The sequence below is a fragment of the Ranitomeya imitator genome, chromosome 3 (assembly GCF_032444005.1).
Source record: "Ranitomeya imitator isolate aRanImi1 chromosome 3, aRanImi1.pri, whole genome shotgun sequence".
Lineage (NCBI taxonomy): Eukaryota > Metazoa > Chordata > Amphibia > Anura > Dendrobatidae > Ranitomeya > Ranitomeya imitator.
In genome coordinates this window covers 65378285-65394112 of record NC_091284.1, presented here as the reverse complement: position 1 = coordinate 65394112, position 15828 = coordinate 65378285, and the positions used below count along the sequence as shown (strand labels likewise).

The following is a 15828-nucleotide window of genomic DNA, read 5'->3' as shown; positions in this document are numbered from 1 at the left end:
TGTTTAGATGTTCTTTTGCATACTTCTGACGCAGTATTTTATGTTGAAGACACCAAAGAGGTTTTCTTGTGATGACTCTTCCATAAAGGCTATATTTGTGCAGATGTCTCTGAACAGTAGAACAATTACCACACCTCCAGAGACTGCTAAATCTTTCTGAAGGTCTTTTGCACTCAAGCGATTATTCTGATTTGCCTCTCTAGCAATCCTACAAACAGCTCTCACTTAAATTTTGTTTGGTCTTCCAGACCTTATCTTGACCTCCACTCTTCCTATTAAAGGGGTTTTCCCCACAAACAAAAATTAATTTTAATCATTAGATCTTGGAATAATAATAATTTCCACAATTGGGTGTGTTTAAATAAAATGTTCCTGCATTGAGATAATCTTATAAATGTGTCCCGTGGGTGTACTGTGTAATGGCCGTGTCTGACTGTACAGGGACATAGTCGGATCACACCACATCTCCTCTGCGGGGGGGGGGGAGAGAAGAATACAGACATTACAGCAGGGGATCACAGTTGATTCTTTCTTTGAAGTAAAACATTGTTAAAAACCGTCAGGGAAATGTTTTTCTTTACAAAAAGAATAAGTTGTGATCCCGTGCTGTCCTGTCTGTATACTCTTTTTGCTTCCTTCTCTGCCCAGGAGATGTGGTGTGATCAGACCATGTTCTTGCACGGTCAGACACAGCCATTACACAGTACACAGCAGGGGCACATTAATAAGATTATCTCAGCACAGGAACATTTTATTTAAACACATCAAATTGTGTAAGTTACTATTATTCAAAGACCTACTGATTAAAATGAACTTTTGTTCATGGGAAAATCTTTTTAACCCCTTAACGACCGCCGATACGCCTTTTAACGGCGGCAGTTAAGGGTACTTAAACCACAGCACCGTTAATTAACAGTGCTGTGGAAAAAGTGAATAGTGCCCCCCAGAGTCGAATTTTCTCTGGAGTCTCAGTTGCCAAGGGTAGACGAGACCCCACAGAACATGATTCGGGGGTGTTTTACCGACCCCAGGATGCGACCGCTGGTAATTAACCGTTTACCGGCGGCCACAGAAAAAAGCGATTTCCCATTTAATTTCTCTGTCCTCCGATGTGATCGCACATCAGAAGACAGAGAAGTGGGGTCCCTGATAGCCCCCGATACTCACCCGTCTCCCCCAATGCTCCTTGTGGCTCCCGATGAGCACCGCCATCTTTTTCTGGGGAAAAAATGTCAGGCACATGCGCATTGCGCCCGCCGGCCGGCACCCAGCAGATCTTTGGGGTCTCGGCTGCTGGGGGTAGCCGAGACCCCAATCACATTAGGGTTGTGATTAGGGTTATGGTTAGGGTTGGGATTAGGGTTATAGGTGTTTGGGGTTTAGGGTTTTGATTAGGGTTATGGATTGGGATTAGTGTTAGGGGTGTGTTGGGGTTATGGTTGGAGTTAGAATTGGGGGGTTTCCACTGTTTAGGTACATCAGGGGATCTCCAAACGTGACAGCCAATTTTGTGCTCAAAAAGTCAATTGGTGCTCCCTCCCTTCTGAGCTCTGCCATGCACCCAAACAGTGGTTTACCCCCACATATGGGGTATCATATCAGCGTACTCAGGACTAATTGGACAACTTTTGGGGTCCAGTTTCTCCTGCTACCCTTGCAAAAAAAAAAAAAAAATTGGGGACTAAAAAATTGTGGGGAAAAAATTATTTTTTATTTTCATGGCTCTGCGTCAAACTTCTGTGGAGCACTTGTGTGTTCAAAATGCTCAACACATATCTAGATAAGTTCCTTGGGGGGTCTAGTTTCCATAATAGGGTCATTTGTTGTGGGTTCCTACTGTTTAGGTACATCAGGGGCTCTGAAAATGCAACATGACACCCGCAGACCAATCCATCAAAGTCTGCATTTTAAAACATCACTACTTCCCTTCTGAGCCCTGATGTGTGCCCAAACAGTGGTCCCCCTACATATGGGGTATCAGCGTACTCAGAACAAATTGGACAACACATTTTGGGGTCCAATTTCTCCTGTTACACTTGGGAAAATAAAATATTGGGGAATAAAAAAATCATTTTTGTGGAAAAAGAAATATATATATTTTCACAACTCTGCATTATAAAGTTCTGTGAAGCACTTGGGCGTTCAAAGTGCTCACCACACATCTAGATAAGTTCCTTGGGGGGTCTAGTTTCCAAAATCGGGTCACTTGGGGGGGGGTTTCTACTGTTTAGGTACATCAGGGCTCTGCAAATGCAAAATAAAGCCCACAGACCTTTCTATCAAAGTCTGCATTCCAAAACTACGTGCCTTCCCTTCCGAGCTCTGCCGTGCACCCAAACAGTAGTTTACCCCCACATATGGGGTATCAGCATACTCAGGATAAATTGCACAATAAATTTTGGGTTTCAATTTCTCCTGTTACGCTTGTGAAAGTAAAAATCTGGGGGGTGAAAATATCATTTTTGTGGAATTTTTTTTTTTCATGGCTCTACATTATAAACTTCTGTGAAGCAGTTGGGGGTTCATAGTGCTCACCACACACCTAGATAAGCTCTTTGGGGGGTCTATTTTCTAAAATGGTGTCACTTGTGGGGGGTTTCCACTATTTAGGCACATCAGGGGCTCTCCAAACGCGACATGGCGTACGATCTCAATTCCAGCCAATTCTGCATTGAAAAAGTCACTCCTTCTGTTCCAAGCCCTGCCGTGCGCCCAAACAGTGGTTTACCCACACATTTGGAGTATCGGCATATTCAGGAGAAATTGCACAACAAATTTTGTGGTTCATTTTCTCTTTTTACCCTTGTGAAAATAAAAAAATTTGTTCTGAAGTAAAAAAAAGTTAAATATTCATTTTTTCCTTCCACATTGTTTCAGTTGCTGTGAAGCATGTCAAGGGTTAATAAACTTCTTGAATGTGGTTTTGAGCACCTTGAGGGGTGTAGTTTTTAGAATAGTGTCATGTTTGGGTATTTTCTGTCATGTACACCCCATGTACACCACTCAAAGGCTACGTTCACATTAGCGTTATGCATGTTTGCGTCGGGCGACGCAGCGGCGACGCATGCGTCATGCGCCCCTATATTTAACATGGGGGACGCATGCGTCTTTTTGTGCTGCGTTGTGCGACGCATGCGTTTTTTTTGCCGCAAGCGTCGGGCCAAGAAAACGCAACAAGTTGCATTTTTCTTGCGTCCAAATTTCGGCAAAAAACGACGCATGCGTCGCATAACGCAGCGTTTTTGCATGCGTTTTGTTGCGTTTTTGTTTGCGTTGTGCGTTGCGTCACCGACGCAGCAGCGCACAACGCAAATGTGAACGTAGCCAAAGTGACTTTAAATGTGAGATGGTCCCTAAAAAAAATTGTTTTGTAAATTTTGTTGTAAAAATGAGAAATCGCTGGTCAAATTTTAACCCTTATAACTTCCTAACAAAAAAAAATTGTTTCCAAAATTGTGCTGATGTAAAGTAGATATGTGGGAAATGTTATTTATTAACTATTTTGTGTGACATATCTCTCTGATTTCAGGGCATAAAAATTCAAAGTTTGAAAATTGCTAAATTTAAAACATTTTCACCACATTTCAGTTTTTTTCATAAATAATGTCATGTAATATCGAAGAAATGTTACCACTATCATGAAATACAATATGTCACGAAAAAATAATCTCAGAATCAGCGGAATCCATTAAAGCGTTCCAGAGTTATAACCTCATAAAATGACAGTGGTCAGAATTGTAAAAATTAGCTTGGTCATTAACCCCTCTGTGACCTTAGACGTACTATCCCGTCGAGGTGCCCTGGGCCTATCTGACCCTGGATGGGATAGTACGTCATAGCGATCGGCAGCGCTCATGGGGGGAGCGCCGCCGATCGCGGCCGGGTGTCAGCTGCTTATCGCAGCTGACATCCGGCACTATGTGCCAGGAGCGGTCACGGACCGCGCTCGGCACATTAACCCCTGGCACACCGTGATCAAAGATGATCGCGATGTGCCGGCGGTACAGGGAAGCATCCCTGTATAAATTAGGTATATACTCACCCTCGGAAGCGCCCTGCTTCCTTCCGACAGCCTTCCTTCCTAAGAATCAGCGCTTGAAGGACCTTCGGTGACGTCACGGCTTCTGATTGGTCGCGCGAGCGGTCACATGGGCGGCCGCGCGGCCAATCACAAGCCGCGACGTCACCGCAACGTCACCGCCAGGTCCTGGAAGGCTGATTCTAAGGAAGGAAGACTGCCGGTTAGTACCAGGGCGCGTCAGAGGGTAAGTATTGCGATATTTTTTATTTTAATTCTTTATTTTACACTAAAATATGGATCGCAGGGCCTGAAGGAGTTTCCGCTCCTTCAGACCCTGGGAACCATGGAAACCCAATGCACTGCATTGGGTTTCGAGTTTCGGACGACCCCGACCCCGACTTTTTTATAGGATCGGCCGATTTCACTCGACCCAACTTTTGAAAAAGTCGGGTTTCGTGAAACCCGACCCGATCCTATAAAAGTAAAGGTCGCTCATCCCTATGTGAGGGTCTTACCTCCCTCCCTGCTTGCTCCAGGCCCGGATCCAAGATGGCCGCGGATCCGGGTCCTGCAGGGAGGGAGGTGGCTTCACAGAGCCTGCTCAGAGCAGGCACTGTGAAGCCTGCAGTGCTGCATGTCAGATCAGTGATCTGACAGAGTGCTGTGCAAACTGTCAGATCACTGATCTGTGATGTCCCCCCCGGGACAAAGTAAAAAAGTTAAAAAAAAATTTTCCAAATGTGTAAAAAAAATAAATAAATAATATTCCTAAATAATGAAAAAAAATATATATATTATTCCCATAAATACATTTCTTCATCTAAATAAAAAAAAACAATAAAAGTGCACATATTTAGTATCGCCGCGTCCGTAACGACCCGACCTATAAAACTGGCCCACTAGTTAACCCCTTCAGTAAACACCGTAAGAAAAAAAAAAAAAACGAGGCAAAAAATCAACGCTTTATTATCATACCGCCGAACAAAAAGTGGAATAACACGCGATCAGAAGGACAGATATAAATATCCATGGTACCGCTGAAAACGTCATCTTGTCCCGCAAAAAACGAGCTGCGACACAGCATCATCAGCAAAAAAATAAAAAAGTTATAGTCCTGAGAATAAAGCGATGCAAAAATAATTATTTTTTCTGTAAAATAGTTTTTATCGTATAAAAGCGCCAAAACATAAAAAAAATGATATAAATGAGGTGTCGCTGTAATCGTACTGACCCGGAGAATAAAACTGCTTTATCAATTTTACCAAACGCGGAACGGTATAAACGCCTCCCCCAAAAGAAATTCATGAATAGCTGGTTTTTGGTCATTCTTCCTCACAAAAATCGGAATAAAAAGCGATCTAAAAATGTCACGTGCCCGAAAATGTAACCAATAAAAACGTCAACTCGTCCCGCAAAAAACAAGACCTCACATGACTCTGTGGGCCAAAATATGGAAAAATTATAGCTCTCAAAATGTGGTAATGCAAAAAATATTTTTTGCAATAAAAAGCGTCTTTCAGTGTGTGACGGCTGCCAATCATAAAAATACGCTAAAAAACACGCTGTAAAAGTAAATCACCCCCTTAGTTAGGGAAAAAAAATGTATTTATTTCCATTTTCCCATTAGGGCTAGGGTTAGGGCTAAGGTTAGGGTTAGGGCTGGGGTTAGGGCTAGGGTTAGGATTAGGGCTAGGGTTAGGGTTAGGGCTAGGGTTAGGGCTAGGATTAGGGCTAGGGTTAGGGCTAGGGTTAGGGTTAGGGCTAGGGCTAGGGTTGGGGTTAGGGCTAGGGTTAGGGTTAGGGCTAGGGTTGGGGCTACAGTTAGGGTTGGGGCTAAAGTTAGGGTTAGGGTTTAGATTACATTTACAGTTGGGAATAGGGTTGGGATTAGGGTTAGGGGTGTGTCAGGGTTAGAGGTGTGGTTAGGGTTACCGTTGGGATTAGGGTTAGGGGTGTGTTTGGATTAGGGTTTCAGTTATAATTGGGGGGTTTCCACTGTTTAGGCACATCACGGGCTCTCCAAACACGACATGGCGTCCGATCTCAATTCCAGCCAATTCTGCGTTGAAAAAGTAAAACAGTGCTCCTTCCCTTCCTAGCTCTCCCGTGTGCCCAAACAGGGGTTTACCCCAACATATGGGGTATCAGCGTACTCAGGACAAATAGGACAACAACGTTTGGGGTCCAATTTCTCCTGTTACCCTTGGGAAAATACAAAACTGGGGGCTAAAAAATTATTTTTGTGGGAAAACAAAAAGATTTTTTATTTTCACGGCTCTGCGTTATAAACTGTAGTGAAACACTTGGGGGTTCAAAGTTCTCACAACACATCTAGATAAGTTCATTGAGGGCTCTAGTTTCCAATATGGGGTCACTTGTGGGGGGTTTCTACTGTTTAGGTACATTAGGGGCTCTGCAAACGCAATGTGACGCTTGCAGACCAATCCATCTAAGTCTGCATTCCAAATGATGCTCCTTCCCTTCCGAGCCCTCCCATGCGCCCAAACGGTGGTTCCCCCCCACATATCGGGTATCAGCGTACTCAGGACAAATTGGACAACAACATTTACGGTCCAATTTCTCCTGCTACCCTTGGAAAAATACAAAACTGGGGGCTAAAATATAATTTTTGTGGAAAAAAAAATTTTTTATTTGCACGGCTCTGCGTTATAAACTGTAGTGAAATACTTGGGGGTTCAAAGCTCTCACAACACATCTAGATGAGTTCCTTAGGGGGTCTACTTTCCAAAATGGTGTCACTTGTGGGGGGTTTCAATGTTTAGGCACATCAGTGGCTCTCCAAACGCAACATGGCGTCCCATCTCAATTCCTGTCAATTTTGCATTGAAAAGTCAAACGTTGCTCCTTCCCTTCCGAGCTCTCCCATGCGCCCAAACAGTGGTTTACCGCCACATATGGGGTATCAGCGTACTCAGGACAAATTGGACAACAACTTATGGGGTCCAATTTCTTCTCTTACCCTTCGGAAAATAAAAAATTGGGGGCAAAAATATAATTTTTGTGAAAATATGATTTTTTATTTTTACGGTTCTGCATTATAAACTTCTGTGAAGCACTTGGTTTGTCAAAGTGCTCACCACACCTCTAGATAAGTTCCTTAGGGGGTCTACTTTCCAAAATGGTGTCACTTGTGGGGGGTTTCAATGTTTAGGCACATCAGTGGCTCTCCAAAAGCAACATAGCGTCTCATCTCAATTTCTGTCAATTTTGCATTGAAAAGTCAAATTGCCCTCCTTCGCTTCCAAGCTCTGTCATGCGCTCAAACAGTGGTTTACCCCCACATATGGGGTATCGGCGTACTCAGGACAAATTGTACAACAACTTTTGGGGTCCATTTTCTCCTGTTACCCTTGGTAAAATAAAACAAATTGGAGCTGAAGTAAATTTTTTGTGAAAAAAAAGTTAAATGTTCATTTTTATTTAAACATTCCAAAAATTCCTATGAAACACCTGAAGGGTTAATAAACTTCTTAAATGTGGTTGTGAGCACCTTGAGGGGTGCAGTTTTTAGAATGGTGTCACACTTGGGTATTTTCTATCATATAGACCCCTCAAAATGACTTCAAATGAGATGTGGTCCCTAAAAAAAAAATGGTGTTGTAAAAATGAGAAATTGCTGGTCAAATTTTAACCCTTATAACTCCCTAACAAAAAAAAAATTTTGGTTCCAAAATTATGCTGATGTAAAGTAGACATGTGGGAAATGTTACTTTTTAAGTATTTTGTGTGACATATCTCTGTGACTTAATTGCATAAAAATTCAAAGTTTGAAAATTGCGAAATTTTCAAAATTTTTGCCAAATTTCTGTTTTTTTTACAAATAAATGCAGAATTTCTGTCACTATCATGAAGTACAATATGTCACGAGAAAACAGTGTCAGAATCACCAGGATCCGTTGAAGCGTTCCAGAGTTATAACCTCATAAAGGGACAGTGGTCAGAATTGTAAAAAGTGGCCCGGTCATTGACGTGCAAACCACCCTTGGGGATAAAGGGGTTAAGTACCAAATTGGCTATGTCACTAAAGGTACCTTCACACTGATCAACTTTCCAACAATCACGACCTGCGATACGACCTGGTCGTGATTGTTGGAAAGTCCTTGTGTGGTCGCTGGGGAGCTGTCACACAGACAGCTCTCCAGCAACCAACGATGCCGAAGTCCCCGGGTAACCAGGGTAAACATCGGGTTACTAAGCGCAGGGCCGCGCTTAGTAACCCGATGTTTACCCTGGTTACCATTGTAAAAGTTAAAAAAAAAAACACTACATACTTCCATTCCGGTGTCTGTCACGTCCCTCACCCTCAGCTTCCTCAGTGCGGGAAGCTGACGGCCAGGGACATGACAGACATCGGAATGTGAGTATGTACTGGTTTTTTTTTTACTTTTACAATGGTAACCAGGGTAAACATGAGTTTAGCTGTGTCACATTGCAAACCCCACTATCAGCACTTCTAATTACTGGGTGTGCCAGTAGTCACACTTTTGTATGTTGTGTTTAAGGAGCTTGCAATCACTCTGCAATGAGATCAGGGCTGTCATTATATCTCAAACAAGAGAAGCCTGTTCTAGACTACTACAGTTTTTGATGTGAAGAGACCCTGCTCTGATTTCACTGCAGAGTAAGTATAAGTTGATTATAGCAGACATATGTGTGATTACTGAGAGATAGAGTGGAGAAAGAGGCTATACAGCCCAGCTGAAAGTGTTATGAGAGTAAACAAGCTGATGTAAGGGTTTGTAATGTGACATAGCTAAACTCAGCTGTACTGCCTCACTTCCCATACTGGCTCATGCAGGAGGTTAGAGCAGGAGATCATTGCTATATTATTACACCTCACACACTGAGAAACCTGCTCAAAACTATTGTAGAGGCGTGTTCTTCTTTTATTTGTGTGATGCTGTCTGCTAATGATTGGTAAATATCATTCAGAGGAAGAAGTACATGCCCCCAGTGAAAACTATCTGATAACAGCCACTTAAACTTAAAAATATGAACTCATTAGTGTCAAATATTTTGATTTTTAATATCTCTGTAGTAAACAGGTGAAATTACAAAAAAAGACCATTTTATTCTGCTGTGCATCCACTATTACATCCTGTATCCAGTTTAACATTAAACATTTGGTGAAAGGGCCTCTTTAACAAAGAAAAAAATAGGTTCTCTGGCAACATTGCATCTATCACTATTATAAAGGTATTTTCATGGTTACAAGGTCGATGAAACTCATAGATTCAGATTTGATGTACAGTGAAGAGGGACAGGAGAGGAGACAGAATGTGGCCTGTACAGCAGCATGCGTGTCATAGGCAATGTGCCGATCTGCCCCACTTATGGGAAGAGCAGAAATATCATGCGGGCAATAGTCTTCAATCATTTACATTAACCTGCCTGGGGAAAAATCATTGACCGCAGAAGAATATACAAGGCTATAAAGATTTGCAATTATCCCCCAGTGAATTTCATAATTGTTGAAATCCTGCTACAAATTTGTTTTTCGGTGTGATGTACAAATGTGTATTTTACTGGAATTGGTGTATACCGTAATTCCTTTATAGTACTGCTACAGTACTATAAAATATTTGTCTAGTTACCATGTAGATTTCACATTTCGACTCGTTGATATTTCTCGGTTGATCCTAGAGTTGTTGCGGCAGGGCTGCACTAACAAGAGCCTTGATCATTATGTGTCCATGCTCCTTTATTGAACATCTGTAAAGGAAGATGTGAAAAATGCCTTTTGTTTAATATGCCCATTGGATTGAATTGTTAAAGCCACAAATCTTGGCACTTATTATATCAGGCAGTCGACAATAAGTATTGACATATGTCAAAGTTGATGTTAATGTATATGTCTCAGGTCTTCAATCATATCACTGCTTCTGGTCATCTGTATTAGCATGTTTATCTTCATGGGAACTCTAGTAATGTTGTATAGATCGGTGTCATTTATAGGATCTGTAAGAGAAATAATTTTTTTAAAGAGTGAAAATTTCAAATTTTCATTCCAAAATATAACATTCTGCTATTTGTAGAATTTTAAAAAGAATCCATTATGTCCAAATTAATGGAACTATCTCATGAAGGCAACCTTTGTCCATATCCCCATGAGCAAAAGCAGATTCCTGGCAAAAGTAGCTTTTTGTTGGGTTCCGGTGAGCCTGACGCTGACAATCAGAAAAAAAGGGAACTTATCAAGAAATTCATGCTGCACTAACATAGGTATTACCATGGAATACCTACTGGATCCATTGTTAAAATTAACTATATACTACTCTTATACACAAATAGAAAGGAAAGAGCTATAAAATAAAGGCAAGTCGGGAGAAGAGAGTTCTTATGAGAGCGACTCAGCATTGACTTTTCTCTGTGCCCAGACTCTCTTTATGTGATTATTTTGATATTTCAAGTGTCCATGAATATAGTTTGTGAAAGTAAAGGGTATATCTCACCTGAACATGGCTCATGATGTCTTCATCAGTAAGGGTATGTGCACATAGCATCTGTTACACAGAAGCATACCCGCATCATTTTTGCTGTACGAAGATGCCTTAGGAAAACATTGGCTTTTTTGTACGTCTTTGGTCACAGCTTTCTACTGGCATCTTTTTTTCGTTTTTTTATATTTAATTTATAATATTGTGGTGACTTCCAAGTCACCATAAGAAAGTACTGGTCACTTCTTTTAGCTGTTTCTTGACTTTTGAAGCCTGAAGTTGTTTAAAGGGACTCTGTCACCTGAATTTGGAGGGAACAATCTTCAGCCATGGAGGCGGGGTTTTTGGGTGCTTGATTCACCCTTCCCTTATCCACTGGCTGCATGCTGGCTGCAATATTGGATTGAAGTTCATTCTCTGTCCTCCGTAGTACACGCCTGCACAAGGCAATCTTGTCTTCCACAGGTGTGTACTATGGAGGACAGAGAATGAACTTCAATCCAATATTGCAGCCAGCATGCAGCCAGCGGGTAAGGAAAGGGTGAATCAAACACCCAAAAACCCCGCCTCCATGGCTAAGGATTGTTCCCTCCAAATTCAGGCGACAGTGTCCCTTTAAAGAAGTGACAAAAGACTAAACAAGTCATTTTGATATCGCAATTCCTTTAGAAGATTTTTAGCACTTTTTAAGGAAGGAACCAGGCGGAATCTTCTTGAAAAAGACATGACGTGAAAATACTCTGACATGTTCTCCAACCCCTGCTATGTCTTCAGCAAAGGCAACACATGAAGGAGGTGATCAAATCATTGCAAGAGACTGTGCACAACGTTAGAAAATCTCACACCATATTGAGTGCTTCTTGCCATGAGATTAAGGCCTATGATTCAATAAATTATAGATAATGGACAAAGGGAAAAAGGCACATTGACTAATTCCTACCAAGAGCTAATAATTGTTGAAAAGGGTAAGTAATTTCTACAGACGCAAAATGCATTTTTTATGGTACTAAATCTTGATTATTGAATATGGTCAACATTGGTAGCCCTGAGACACAAGAAAACATAAAATAGGCAATAAATAAGAATAATGTCATTCTAATTACCAAGATCAAGTCACATTCTTCATTGGAAAGTTTACCATGGGAGTACAACCATTCACCATAGAAATTATTGGAGGTTGTGATTCTTTACTAGAGATCTCAGTTCTGCCATCATTTTGAGTGAAATTCTTTTAAAATTTTACGTCAACCACTAGTAGTGATTAAATCAATTTTTTATACTTAAGTATATTTATAGAGGAAGGGATCATGCACACCCGCACTTTCAGTAAACCTACAGACACTAATAGCCACATCTCTGCAGACAGCTGCCATCTCCCTAGCTGGCTGACTAATGTCCCCAAGAGCCAACTTATGCGGGCTTACCGCAACTGTTTGAAACCCCAGGATTTTGATCACGAGGCTAAAACACAAACAAATTTTTTTAAACAAGGGTATGATCTCCTTTACGGAGACAAGGGAATCAAGGGCTCCACGGACTCAGTGGATATACCTATTATCACCTAGTATAATTCTAATACCCAAATATTATGAAGGATTGTAAAAAAAACACTGGGATATATTAAAAGATGACTAAGTTATTGGGGAAGAATTATCCACACTCCCTAAATTTGTATACAAGAAAGCCCGTAATTTGGCAAATATTACTGCTCCATCGGTCCAGGAAATCCTCACCAACAAATCTATGTCATTTTCCCAGAGAAATCTTACTGGCTTTTTTCCATGCCATAAATGTAAAACCTGCAAGACGATGAACACTCAAAATCAAGTGACTATCACTAAAGGGGGTACAGAACACCAAATCCGGGACTTTATTACATGTAACACTTCTGGGGTCATTTATACACTAGAATGTCCCTGCAACAATTATATGTCGGTTATACTAAACTTCTCCTTAACGTAAGAATTAATGAACATATACAGAACATCAAAAAGAAATTTGTGGGACATCCTTTGTCCAAACAATTTACGGAACACCATTGAGGATTAGTGCAAGATATTAAATTAACTGGCATGGAACTGGTTAAGAAACATTGGAGAAAAGGTGATTTCATTAAACAAATGTCTCGGGCGGATAGCCGCTGGATATTTCTACTGGATTCTCTGAAACTGAAAAGGTTAAATAGTGATGGGGAACTGTTCAGCTTCTACTAACCCACACCTGACAGGCATCAATTAGGGGATTGTTAGGGCATGTTAGGTTAGGCTATGGGTTGAACTAGATGGACATATAGTCTTCCTTCAACCTTAATAACTATGTAACTATGTAACTATGTAAAGGATCCACGTCTCGAGGACGACCACCCCTGATGAAGGAAACCGTTGATTTCCGAAACGTGTAGGATAGATTGGTCCTCAGAGCGCCTCTTACCAGCACACGTCACGTGAGCTACTCGTGACAACTGACGTCACACAGGTCCTGCAACACCGGTCTCTATCTATGCATAGGATCCCACTGCAGCATTGGGTCACCCACACTTGACCAGAAGAGCCGAACGGAGCGCCTGTCACCGGCCGGGACAGGGCTCCACTCCTCTACCTGTCTGTACAGATCCACCAGACATTCAGGAAGCAACATACCACTGTCGCCCTCGCATCTATAATCTGGCTATTTCTCCGATGGAAGAAAGGTAACTGCTGCTCTTAACCCGATATATGCGGCTATCATCCAGCAGAGCTTCCGTTTTACTGCTCTAGGAACTTTGCAACCCATAGACTTTACTGACTCATCCTTTAGCGAGACATTCTATAGACCACCAAGGCTTTCAAACATTCCATACACACGTGTGCTCCCTCTCCTCTTTTTTCCACTGAGCGCCCTGTAGGTTCTCTCTCTCTCTCTCTCCCTGGTGCCCTTACCTCGCTGGAGTATCACCCTATTTTTTGTAAACAAACAATACTGTCACTGAACACTTATTCCCTTCTTGTGTTACTCATTGTCGTTAATATTTCGTATTCACTTTTAGGTGCACCAGGGTATTACTCTCCCTTTTGTTCATAGTCCGTTCTACCTTTTTCCCTCCCAGGTAAGATTTTTAGCGCAAATATTGATTCTCATACAGTACAGACCACAAGTTTGGACACACCTTCTTATTTAAATATTTTTCTGGATTTTCATGACTATGAAAATTGCACATTCACACTGAAGGCATCAAAACTATGAATTAACACATTAACAAGCAGTCATCAAAGCAAGAACATAGAATATAAGACATAATTTCAGTTGTTTTACACTTATTTGTTAAGTATATAATTCCACATGTGTTAATTCATAGTATTGATGCCTTCAGTGTGAATGTACAATTTTCATAGTCATGAAAATACAGAAAAATCTTTAAATGAGAAGGTGTGTCCAAACTTTTGGTCTGTACTGTATATGAAAACAACTTCCTATCATAAAATTCCATTTCTTATCCCCATGTTAAAATGAGTTGGGTCACCATATAGCTAATATAGGTTGTGTTTTTTGGACAATTCTTTTTTGGTGGAAGTGCCCAATGCATCAGCCCATAACAAGGAAACCAGAAAGCCCAGATGAAACCCAAGCAAAACCAGGGAGAACATACAAACTCTTTGCAGATGTTGCCATTGGCAGGATTTGAACAGGACCCCAGGTCAACAAAACAACAGAGCTATCCACTGAGCCGCCATACCACCCAAATAATGATGTTGTGCCAGGTTGGCTAATCAATAGAAGAGCTGTGTCAAATATTACTGAAGTGGCTCACGGTCTGGGTCTTTTGAATTGATTTGCATCAACCCTAGTAAAAAGTGTAGTATAAGTAGGTCCAGTTCATTAGTTCAAAATGGTACTAGATTTTTTGGTGATAAATAATATGTTTCTTATGTTGTTCTTGAGACTTGGAAAAGTTCATACAATATAAAAATATTGCTGTTTAATGCTAGCAAGCATATTACTACAAGAGGTGCAAAAGTATTAGTTGTACCTAGGTTCTGATACCTCATGGAGCAAAAAAGCAACATAACAAATTAATGGCACATGGTAAGAAGAGAGCTCGGAAAAAGATTTTCATTATAGCCTAAAGCTGGCCATATAAATGAGATAGCTGTTGGCTACTTGGCAGACAACCATCTATTCCAACTACCCCATCCACACAAGTGTCTGTGTTTTCAATGATGAAAAATTGATTGTCAGACACCTCTGGCAGTGGCTTATCTCTCTGAACACAAAAGGGTTAAACTTTTAAAGTTCAATAGCCCGATCCTTCTCCTCCTTGATATTATCTGTTGGGAGAAAGCCGGATTGGCCCATGCACATCAGACGGTCATCCAGTCCTGCCAAAAAAGGAACGTTTAGCCAACTTTCAATTAATATATTTGGGGGCTTTAGAGCTTTAACTAACATTCTGAGTGTTTAAGGGAAACTGAAAGCCGATTTATGGGCAGCAGGTATCAGCATATATCAGATACTGGCTGCATGATATCAGCCAAATACAGTATATCTAACTCTGAAACGCTGAAGTGTTTCCGAGAAGCACATAGTTTAATAGCCACCAGAGACCAAGTCAGATACTAGCTGGATAGGCGGGTCCCGATGCAAGTTCTCCCCATTTGCTCCCCTTGTGTGATAGATCCCTCCCTATACTTGCATGCAGGGAGAGACCTGTCAATTAAGAGCTGCTGGAGACCCACCTTTCTGACCAGTCTCCAGTGCTGCTCAGTCCCCAGAGGCTTTTAAACTACTTTTTTCTCTGAAATGTTGCATTATTTCAGAGTCAAGCATACATGGCTGAAATCGCAGAGCCAGGATCTGTTACATGCTCCTTGAAGAAGGGACAGTGTGTAACAACTGTCAGGTTCCTTTTAAGATCATCACCGTTTGAGATTTAAGAAAAAAACAAGGATGTCAGATCGCCCTTGTCTCAGTCTGACCCATGAGAATAATTTGTATAGGATAAAAAAAAAGAAGCATATCAGCAATTTTATATATGCACTCATCCTCTATAATGTACAAGCATCACCTAGACCATTGGTATCCAGCCAGTAGCTCTCAAAAACATATAAAAATACAATATAAGACTCTTTTTATGCTGGTTAGAGACATGCAGCTCCGTCTCACATCTGCTTGCCTTCTCCCTCTATAATTCCTGGCCAGACCTTCTCATCCCTGCCTGTGAAAGTTTACTTCCTGACTTGCTGGAGTTGGTGTGCTGACGTTGGAGTTCATAGTTACTTCTGGTGATTGCTGGATGCTGTTTTTGGGTGTATGCTCTCTTCACTATCCTATTCTAATTTGGTTAGTCCCTGCCTATCCTTTCCTATATTCCTC

The 15828-nt window shown here is 41.3% G+C and overlaps 1 protein-coding gene across 3 annotated transcripts in view; it reads left to right on the top strand.

Moving 5' to 3' along the window:
- Positions 1–15828, top strand: part of ROBO1 (roundabout guidance receptor 1) — a 1753811-nt gene that overhangs the window by 1073784 nt on the left and 664199 nt on the right. The gene's annotated exons all lie outside the window — the stretch shown is intronic.